The sequence below is a fragment of the Octodon degus genome, unplaced genomic scaffold, assembly GCF_000260255.1.
Source record: "Octodon degus isolate 3935 unplaced genomic scaffold, OctDeg1.0 scaffold00171, whole genome shotgun sequence".
NCBI lineage: Eukaryota > Metazoa > Chordata > Mammalia > Rodentia > Octodontidae > Octodon > Octodon degus.
The window spans coordinates 1,367,359-1,376,797 of record NW_004524747.1 but is presented as its reverse complement, the minus strand read 5'-3'; the positions used below and the strand labels follow the sequence as shown (position 1 = coordinate 1,376,797).

The window sequence follows — 9,439 nt, the reverse complement described above, 5'->3', positions numbered from 1 at the left end:
TCATTGTGTGATATGATGCTTTAAATACTGTTGGGAAGATACAAAGTAGGGGAACAGCTGGATCAAGGGGAAGTCTTAGTGTTTTAAGGAATCTACAGTCATTGCACCAGTCTCTAAGCACACCAACAGTGTGAATTAACTGTTTTCTCATAGCCCAGATAATTTGTTATTGATTTCTTGATAATATCCATTTTTTGGAGTGAGATTAAATCTCAGCATTGTTTAAATTTGTGTGACTCAAATGAGCAGAGAAGTTGAACATTTTTTCATATATTTATTTGGCATTTTTTCACCTACAAAGTGTGTATTGATCTCTCTCAGATGTCAATTTTTACATTGTATCTTTAAATTTTGTGTGGTTGGTGCTTCTTTTCAATTATTTTTATATTGTAGTATCAGCCTTTTTCCTGTAGAATACCTGGCAACGTTTTCTTTTTCTTAGTCTGTAGGTTGTCTCTTTACTGTAATCGTGATTTGCTTTGCTATGCAGAATCTTTTTAACAAGATGAGATTTCAGTTGTTGATATTGTATGTTTCCTCTAAGAAATTTGACTGTCATTATTACAGTTTTTGCCTACTTCTACGTCTTCAAGTGTTCTATTAATTCTATTTTCCACAAAGCTTAGTGATTCTATTTTAATATATAGCTCTTTCATCATTTTCAACTTTAGGTTAGTTATTGATGAGAAAGATTGATATGATTTTAGTTTTTAATGGCCAGCCAAATAGCTCAGCAAATTAAAGCTCCTCCTTAGGCAGACACAGGGGCTGGGAGTTCGATCCCCAGGCCTGCTTTGCCTGCCCTGCCCCTGAGTTGTGGTGAGAGGGTGATTGAGACTAGGCATGGTGGTACACTCCTGTACGCCCAGCACATGGTAGGTTGTAAACAGGAGGATCACTATGAGTCTGGTCTATGCACTGAGACCCTGTAGACCCTGTCCTAAAAAATACAAAAGAATTTAGCTTTTAATATGTGGAAAACCATTTTTTGACACCATTTGTTAAGGATGTTTATTTCTTCTAGTGAGTGTGTTGGGACCTTTGTGGAAGATAAAATGCCTGAGTGTGTTTGAGATTGTTTCTGTATCATCTAATGTGTTCCATTGATACTGTTTTTGTTGTTGTTGTTTTGATTTTTGGTAGTAACCTGTTTTTTTCACTGTAGCTTTAGTATAGTTTCAAGTCAGGGACTGTGGTGCTAACTGCATTGCCATTGTTTCCCATAAGACTCTCTCTATTCTAGATATCTTCTGCTTCCAAATGAATTATAAGATAGTCTTCTCTATTTCTGTGAAGCATATTATTGTAAAGTTCATTGAGATTGTATTAATTCTGTGCATCAATTTTGAGAGTATGGCTTTATCTACTATGTTGGTTCTTCTTACCTGAACTTCAGTCTTCTTTTCTTCAAGAATACTGTAGATTTTTGTTTTTTTTTTCTCATTAAACTTTGTTTTAATGGGTCTCAAAATTCTGTGACAAATTTTTGGTCAAATTGTTTCCATTAAAAAGTATTGATTTTAAAAATAATAACATAAAAACTGCCATACACACACACACACACACACACACACACACACACACAAATGGTCCACAAAACATTCTCCTTCTGAAGGTTTTACAATGCGTTGTTATCATTAACCCTTCTTTCACTATTAACCTTAAATGGCCAATTGGGAGAAACAGTTCCGAGACCAGTCTTCCACCACTGATTAAGACTGGGGTGGCTGGTGTTAAGCATAATATTCATTTTGCCTTCTGAGTTTTCTGGGCAGACTTGGTGACCTTGCCAACTCCAACAGCCTTCTTGTCCACAGCTTTGATTACACCCACAGCCACTGTCGGTCTCATATCGTGAACAGCAAACCAGCCCAGAGGTGGGCATTCAGAGAAGCTCTCAACACACATGGGCTTGCCTGGAACCACATCAACAATGGCAGCATCACCAGATTTCAAAAACTTGGGCCCATTTTACAGCTTCTTACCAGACAGGTGATCAATCTTTTCTTTCAGCTCAGCAAGATTACAAGTAATATGAACTGTGTGATAATCCAGGAAAGGGGCATAGCCAGCACTGATCTGGCTGGGATGGTTCAGCATAATCACCTGAGCAGTGAAATCAGCTGCTTCTATTGGTGGGTCATTTTTGTTGTCATCAGCAACATTGCCACACCGGACATCTTTGACAGCATGTTCTTGACATTGAAGCCCACATTGTCCCCAGGAAGAGCTTCACTCAAGGCTTCGTGGCACATTTCAACAGACTTGACTTCAGTTGGATGCTGATTGGAGCAAAGGTGACCACAATGCTAGGCTTGATAATATCAGTCTGCACTTGGCCCACAGGGACAGTGCCAATACAACCAATTTTCTAGACATCCTGGAGGGGAAGTTGCAAAAGCTTGTTAGTTGTGTGAGTGGGTGGAAGGATGCAATTCAAAACTTTAAGCAATATGGTTCCTCTGGCTTTGCCATCTTTATGTGTGACCTTCCATCCTTTGAACCAAGGCATTTTATCACCATTCCAACCAGAAATTGGCACAAAATCTATGGTGTCACAGATGTAGCTGAGTTTCTTAATGTAGGTACTGACTTCCTTAACAATTTCCTTGTATCTCTTCTGACTCTAGGGTGGCTTTGTTGAATCCACTTTTTTTTTTTTATTTTAGGGAAGGGTCTACAGGGTGTTCAGGGTCTCATCACTAGATCAGACTCATAGTAATCTGCCTGTTTACAGCTTCCCAGGAGCTGGGATTACAGGGGTGTGCCACTACACCCAATCTCAATTGCTGTCTCAGTGCTCCCCAGGGGTGGGGCCGGCAAGGCAGGCCTGGGCATTCAACCCCCAACTCCTGTTCCTGCATGTAGGTGCTTTAATCCACTGAGCTATTTGGCCAGCCCAGGAATCCGTTTTGTTAACACCAACAATTAGTTGTTTCACACTCAGTATGTAAGCCAGAAGGGCATGCTCATGGGTCTGCCTGTTTTTGGAGATACCAGCCTCAAATTTATCAACACCAACAGCAACAATCAGGACAGCACAGTCAGCCTGTAATGTGCCTGTAATCATGTTTTTCATGAAGTCTCTGTGTCCAGTGGCATCAATGATGGTCACACAATACTTATTGGTCTCAAATTTCCACAGGGATATGTAAATGGTGATAACATGCTCACACTCAGTTTTCAGCTTGTTCAAGACCCAGGCATACTTGAAGGAACCCTTTCCCATCTCAGGAGCCACCTCCTCAAATTTTTCAATGGTTCTTTTGTCGATGCCACTGCATTTGTAGATCAGGTGGCCAGTGGTGGTGTACTTGCCAGAGTCCACGTGTCCGATGATGACAATATTAATCTGAGTCTTTTCCTTTCCCATTTTGCTTTTCATTTAGTGGTAGTTTTCACTATACCTATGCTCTCACAGCAAACCCATTGTGAAAAAGAGTACTGTAGTTTTCAATGTAGAGATATTTTCCTTCTTTTGTTAGACTGAATCATAAGCATTTCATTTTTGTTTTCACTTTTGTGAAATGTGTTGCTTCCATAATTTCTCTCACAGTGAGTTTGTTATTTGTGTACAGAAATATCATTGAGCTTTGAACATAGACTTTGTATACAGCTACATGAATAAATTTGATTATCAGATCTAGCCATGTCCTGGGGGATTGTGGAGGGTCTTCTATGTAGAGCACCTTGGCATCTGCAAACAATAATAGCTTAACTGCTTTTCCTGTCTTTATTCCTTTTATTTCTTTTGTTTGTCTAATTGCTTGGGGTAATGTTTTCAGAGAAATATTGAATAGCATGGTGTTAGTGGACATGCTTGCCTTGTACTTGACATTAAAGTGAAAACTTTCAGTTTTTCTCCATTTAGTATAATATTGGGTGTTGTTCTGTACAGATAGCATTTAGATTGAAATAAAGACTGTCTCATTGTTAACACCAACCATTAGTTGTTTCACACCCAGTATGTAAGCCAGAAGGGCATGCTCATGCTTCTGTGTGTTCTTGCAGATACCAGCTTCAAATTCACCAACACCAGCAACAACGATGAGGACAGCATAGTCAGCCTGAGATGTGCCTGTAATTGTTTTTGATGGAGTCTGTGTGTCCAGGGGCATCAATGATGGTTACATAATATTTGTTGGTCTCAAATTTCCACAAGGAGATGTCAGTGGTGGTACCATGCTCACACTCAGCTTTCAGTTTGTCCAAGACCCAAGCATACTTGGCAGATGCATTTCAAAAAAATGAAATTCATTTTTTTTCCTGAAAATATAGTAACTATCCCTTCTTTTTTCAGGGTTCCTGTCACATGGGGTATTATTTTCCATCCTTGGACTTTCTGTCTATGAATTTCTTTTTGAGTTCAATGTGTTTATTTTTCTTCTTTTTTTTGTGTTTAGTACAGGGTTTACAGGGTCTCACTAGGTAGATCAGACTCATAGGGATCTGCATGTGTTCAGGCTCCCAATAGCTTGGATTATAGGCATCCACCACCCTGACCAGTCTCAATCACCATCTCAGTGTGCTCCGGAGTTGAAGCCAACATGGCACATTGGGGATCGAACCCCGGCCACTTCATCTGCCTAAGCAGGTGCTTTAATACGCTGAGCTATTTGGGTGGCTCTTCAATGTGTTTTGTACACATGGCAAATTGCTGGATACTGCTTCTTGTTGAATTCTGCCATGCTGTTTATTTTGATTGTTGAGTTTAAATCAATTATATTGATGATTATAACTAATATATATATTGGTTTATCCTGTCATTTTTCTAAATAATGTTGTTCTTTTCCTGTCTTTCTCCACTGTTTAATTGCTTGCTTTGCCTGGTGGCTTTTTCCTATTGTTGTTATTGGAATTTTGGTCTTCAATAGATTTTTTCTAAAATATCCTTCAGATCCAGTCCTAGCCCAGGTCTGGTGAGTGTGTAGGAGAGCTTTCAGCTACCCTGAGCTGGCGGGACCAGCTGGTTCCAGCCCAGGCGCGGCATGGGTGAGACACTCTTCCATCCCCTTGGGACCCCCAACACTCCACAGCACCCTCCCAACCTGCCTGCTGCGTGAGAATTTCTGCTGCATTCTAGGAACCCCCAGACCCAGTCCTAGCCCAGGTATGGTGAGTGAGTGGGAGAGCTTCTGGTTACCCTGCACCAGAAGGACCTGCCAGTCCCAGCCCTGGTGTAGCATGAGTGAGAGACCCTCTTGCACCCCCTTGGGACACCGCCACCACTCCGCAGCACCCCCCACCCTGCCCACCAAGTGAAAATTTATGCCACATTCTGAAGACTCCCAGATTGAGTCCTAGCCCAGGTACAGTGAGTGTGTGGGAGAGCTGTCTCCACCTCCTACTCCACCTTGTCCCCTCCAGACTCAGGTCAGGGCTGGCATACAGCCCTGAGGTGAAAACCTTCAGCTGCAATCCCTGCAGAGAGGGCAGAGGAAAGAGCCACCCAATTAGTCCAGGAGCAGAACAGCTTGCAAGAGGGGAACAACAGGTTCAATCCCTAGGACAGGAGCAGGAAGAAGCTGAGCACAGCAACCAGACCAAAGGCAGGCACAGCTGGATAAATCCAAACTTTGGAGATCTGCACCTGAACGTCAGTAGGTACTAAGGTTATAACTGCACCAAAGCTCTAAAACAAAGGTCAAAAGACATGATACACAAAATGACAACCAGAAGGAGCAAAATGCAATCTCAGACCCCAAGTCCACCCATAACAAGTGCAGAGGGCATGAACACAGAACAAAGTGGGAATCACACAGCTGAAATCAATGAATCAATGGCTTCTGAAATAAAGAAACAGCTACAGAAAGGTATAGAGGAATTCAGACTGGAAATGAAAAAAGAAATCCTTGAATTAATAACATCTGCAATAAAGAATCAAATGCAGAAACATATGGTGGAAACCATAACCACTGAGAACAAGTGTAGAGGACACTAGCTCAGCTCAAATGTATGAATTAATACGGTAGATAGTAAATAAATAATAGCAGAAAGATATAGAGGAACTCAGAGTGGAATTCTTTTCTACTAGCTCAACTCAAATGTATGAATTAATAGCGTCGATAGTAAATAAGCAACAGTAGAAAGTTATAGAGGAATTTTCTGAAACAAGAAAAGAATTCTCGAAACTTAAAGAATCTAAAGTAAAGAATCAAATACAGAAACATAGGGAAGAAAACCCAATCTAAAAAAAGAACACTGCAATAAAAGAATTAATAACTGCTTCTAAAGAAGATATTGATTAAAAAAGAGGAGATTAGAAAAATGAAAAATACCTTGAATGAGAAATACAAGAAAGAAATAGATTGCATGAAGCAAAGTCAAAGAGATATAGAGGAATTTAAAATTTCAATCACAAGCTTACAAAACCATTTAAGTGAAAGTGAAGACTGAGTTTCAGATCTTGAAGACGCTGCTGCAGCTAGAGAAAAGGTAAGAAAGGATCTCTTAAAAACACCTAGGATGCAGGAAACAATAATTCCTCACCTGCAAGATGATGCAAAGATGAACAATGTGAGACTAATAGGCGTCAATGAGAAAGTAGGAGTCAATACAAATGACATTAAAAAAATATGGGCAGAAGTAATAGCAGGAAACTTCCCAAATATGGGGAAACAATCTGACATTCAGGTAACTGAAGCATACAGAATGCAAAGTAACCTCAACCCAATTAAAAACACATCGAGATATATAATAGTCAAGATTCCAGAAATTCAACACAAGAGTAAAATGCTGAAAGATGCTAGAGAAAAGAAGCAGATCACATTCAAAAGAAAACCCATCAAAATTAAGGCCGAATTTTCTCCACAAAACATGAAGGCAAGAAGAGCATGGTGCAGAGAACATCAAGTCTTCTATGAAAATAAATTCCAGCCCAGACTACTATAACCTGCAAAACTCTCTTTCAAGTTTGATGAGGAAGTGAAATGTTTTCATGACAAAAAACAGCTAAAGAATTCCATGACGACAAAGCCAACCCTACACAGGCTACTGAAAGATGTTCTAGAGAGGGACCAAAATGATCAGAACTCCATGAAAGAGATCAGAATCAACCAACTAAATAGGGCAAGCATTTAAACACAGGAGGAAAAGGAGTAAATGACAACAGGTAAATAACATGTCAATCATAAGTCAATACATCTCAGTACTTACCATCAATGTAAATGGACTCAATTCACCAATTAAGAGAAATAGACTGCAACAGTGGATTAAGAAACAAAGTTCAATAATATTCTGTATGCAAGAAACACGTTTAACTCAGAAAGGCATTCATAGGCTGAAAGTTAAAGGATTTAACAAATTACTAAATGTCCTAGCACCTAAGAAAAAAGCAGGGGTAGAAATCTTATTCTCAGACAGTCTCAACTTCAAACCAACAATGATCAAATGAAATAAAGAAGGCCACCATATACTGGTTAGGGGAAAATTTCAAGAGGAAGAGGTAACACTCATAAATATGTATGCACCAAACAAGGGAGCAAAAACTAGATAAAGCAAATCTATATGAACATGAAAAATCTAATATCCAATACCACAATCTTAACAGGAGACCTTAACACCCCCTTATCCCTGAAAGATAGGTCAACCAGACAAAACCTTAGCAAAGAAATAACAAAACTGAACCAGAGCTTGAAACAAATGGACTTGACGGACTTATACAGAGTATTCCTCCCAAATGCAGATTAATACACATTTTTCTCAGCTGCACATGGGTCATTTTCTAAAATAGACCACCTTGAGGTCCATAGGTCATATGTAAGTATATGTAAGAAAACAGAAATTATCCCATGCATATTATCTGAACACAGTGCAATGAAAATGGAAATAAATGACAAAAGAAAACAAAAAAAGCCTTAAATACGTGGAAATTAAATGACATCTTACTCAGCAACCAATGGGTCACAGATGAAATTAAACAAGAAATTCAACAATATCTACAATTCAATGAAAATTCAAGCACAGCTTATCAGAATTTATGGGATACGATGCAAGCAGTTCTCAGAGTGAAATTAATAACTGTGAACTCACAGATTAGGAAACCACAATAGGAACAAAAAAAACCCCTAATGCTGCACCTTCAACAATTAGAAAAGGAAGAGCAAATCAAACCCAGAGCACAAAGATGGGAAGAAAATCATAAAGATTAGAGCAGAAATTAATTCACTTGAGAGAACAAAGCAATTCAAAGAATTTAAAAAGCAAAAAGCTGGTTCATTGAAAGAATAAATAAAATAGATAATCCCCTAGCTAACCTCATCAAAAAGAGGAAAGAAAAATCTAAATAGAAGCAATAAGGAAGGAAAAGTGTGAAATTACCACAGACTCAGTGGAAATGAAGAACATTATCAATAGCTACTTTGAGAATCTTTACTCTCACAGAATAGTAGACAGAGAAGACATGGACAGATTCCTAGAAAGGTACAAATTACCACAACTGAATCAACAAGATATAACCGCTCTCAATAGCCCAATAAAAGCCAATGAAATATGAGATTTAATTAAAAACCTACCGACAAAGAAAAGTCCAGGTCTGGATGGATTCACAGCTGAATTCTACAAGACATTTACAGAAGATATACTCCCTATATCTTCAAACACTTTAATGAAATTGAAAAGCAAGAAATCTTTCAAAAATCATTCCTAGAGCCGAGTATTATACTGATATCAAAACCGAGGAAAGATGCAACTATTAAAGAAAACTACAGGCCAATCTCACTCATGAACATACATGCCATGATTCTCGATAAAATCGTAGCAAATAGAATACAGCAAATCATCAAGAAGATCATACACCAGGTAGGATTTATTCCAGGGATGCAAGGATGGTTCAGTTTTCAAAAATCTATAAATTTAATACACTCTATCAATATAGCATAAATGAAAAACCACATGATCATCTCAATTGATGCAGAGAAGGCATTTGACAAAGTCCAACACTCATTCATGTTCAAAGTCCTACAAAAAATTGAAATAGATGGCCTCTAATTCAAACTGAGAAAAGCCATTTATGAAGACCCAATGGCTAACATAATCCTAAATGGGGAAAAACTGAAATATTTTACTTTTAGATCTGGTACAAGACAAGATGTCCTCTATCACCACTCCTATTCAATATAGTTCTGGAATCATTTGCTGTAGCCATTAGACAAGAGAAAGAAATAAGCAGAATAAGAATAGGTAAAGAAGAAGTTAAATTATCTTTATTTGCAGATGATAGTTTCAATAATTCACACATTACACTCATTTTTGCTAGTGCTTAATTGCTGTACAAGATGCGGACATGATATCCTATTTACAAACACCATTAGAACAAATCGCTCTATTCATTAAGAGAATGTTACTATATATCTATCCTAACCACTTTGAATACACAGATACAAAATGGACATTCATCTGTATGCCCTTTTTTTGTTAAGTTCCGTTATTTGAATATTAT

The 9,439-nt window shown here is 38.5% G+C and overlaps 1 pseudogene; it reads right to left on the bottom strand.

The window, feature by feature from the left end:
- Nucleotides 1–1,746: 1,746 nt before the first annotated feature.
- On the bottom strand, nucleotides 1,747–3,373 carry LOC101591066 (annotated as a pseudogene).
- Between the last annotated feature and the right edge of the window lie 6,066 nt (nucleotides 3,374–9,439).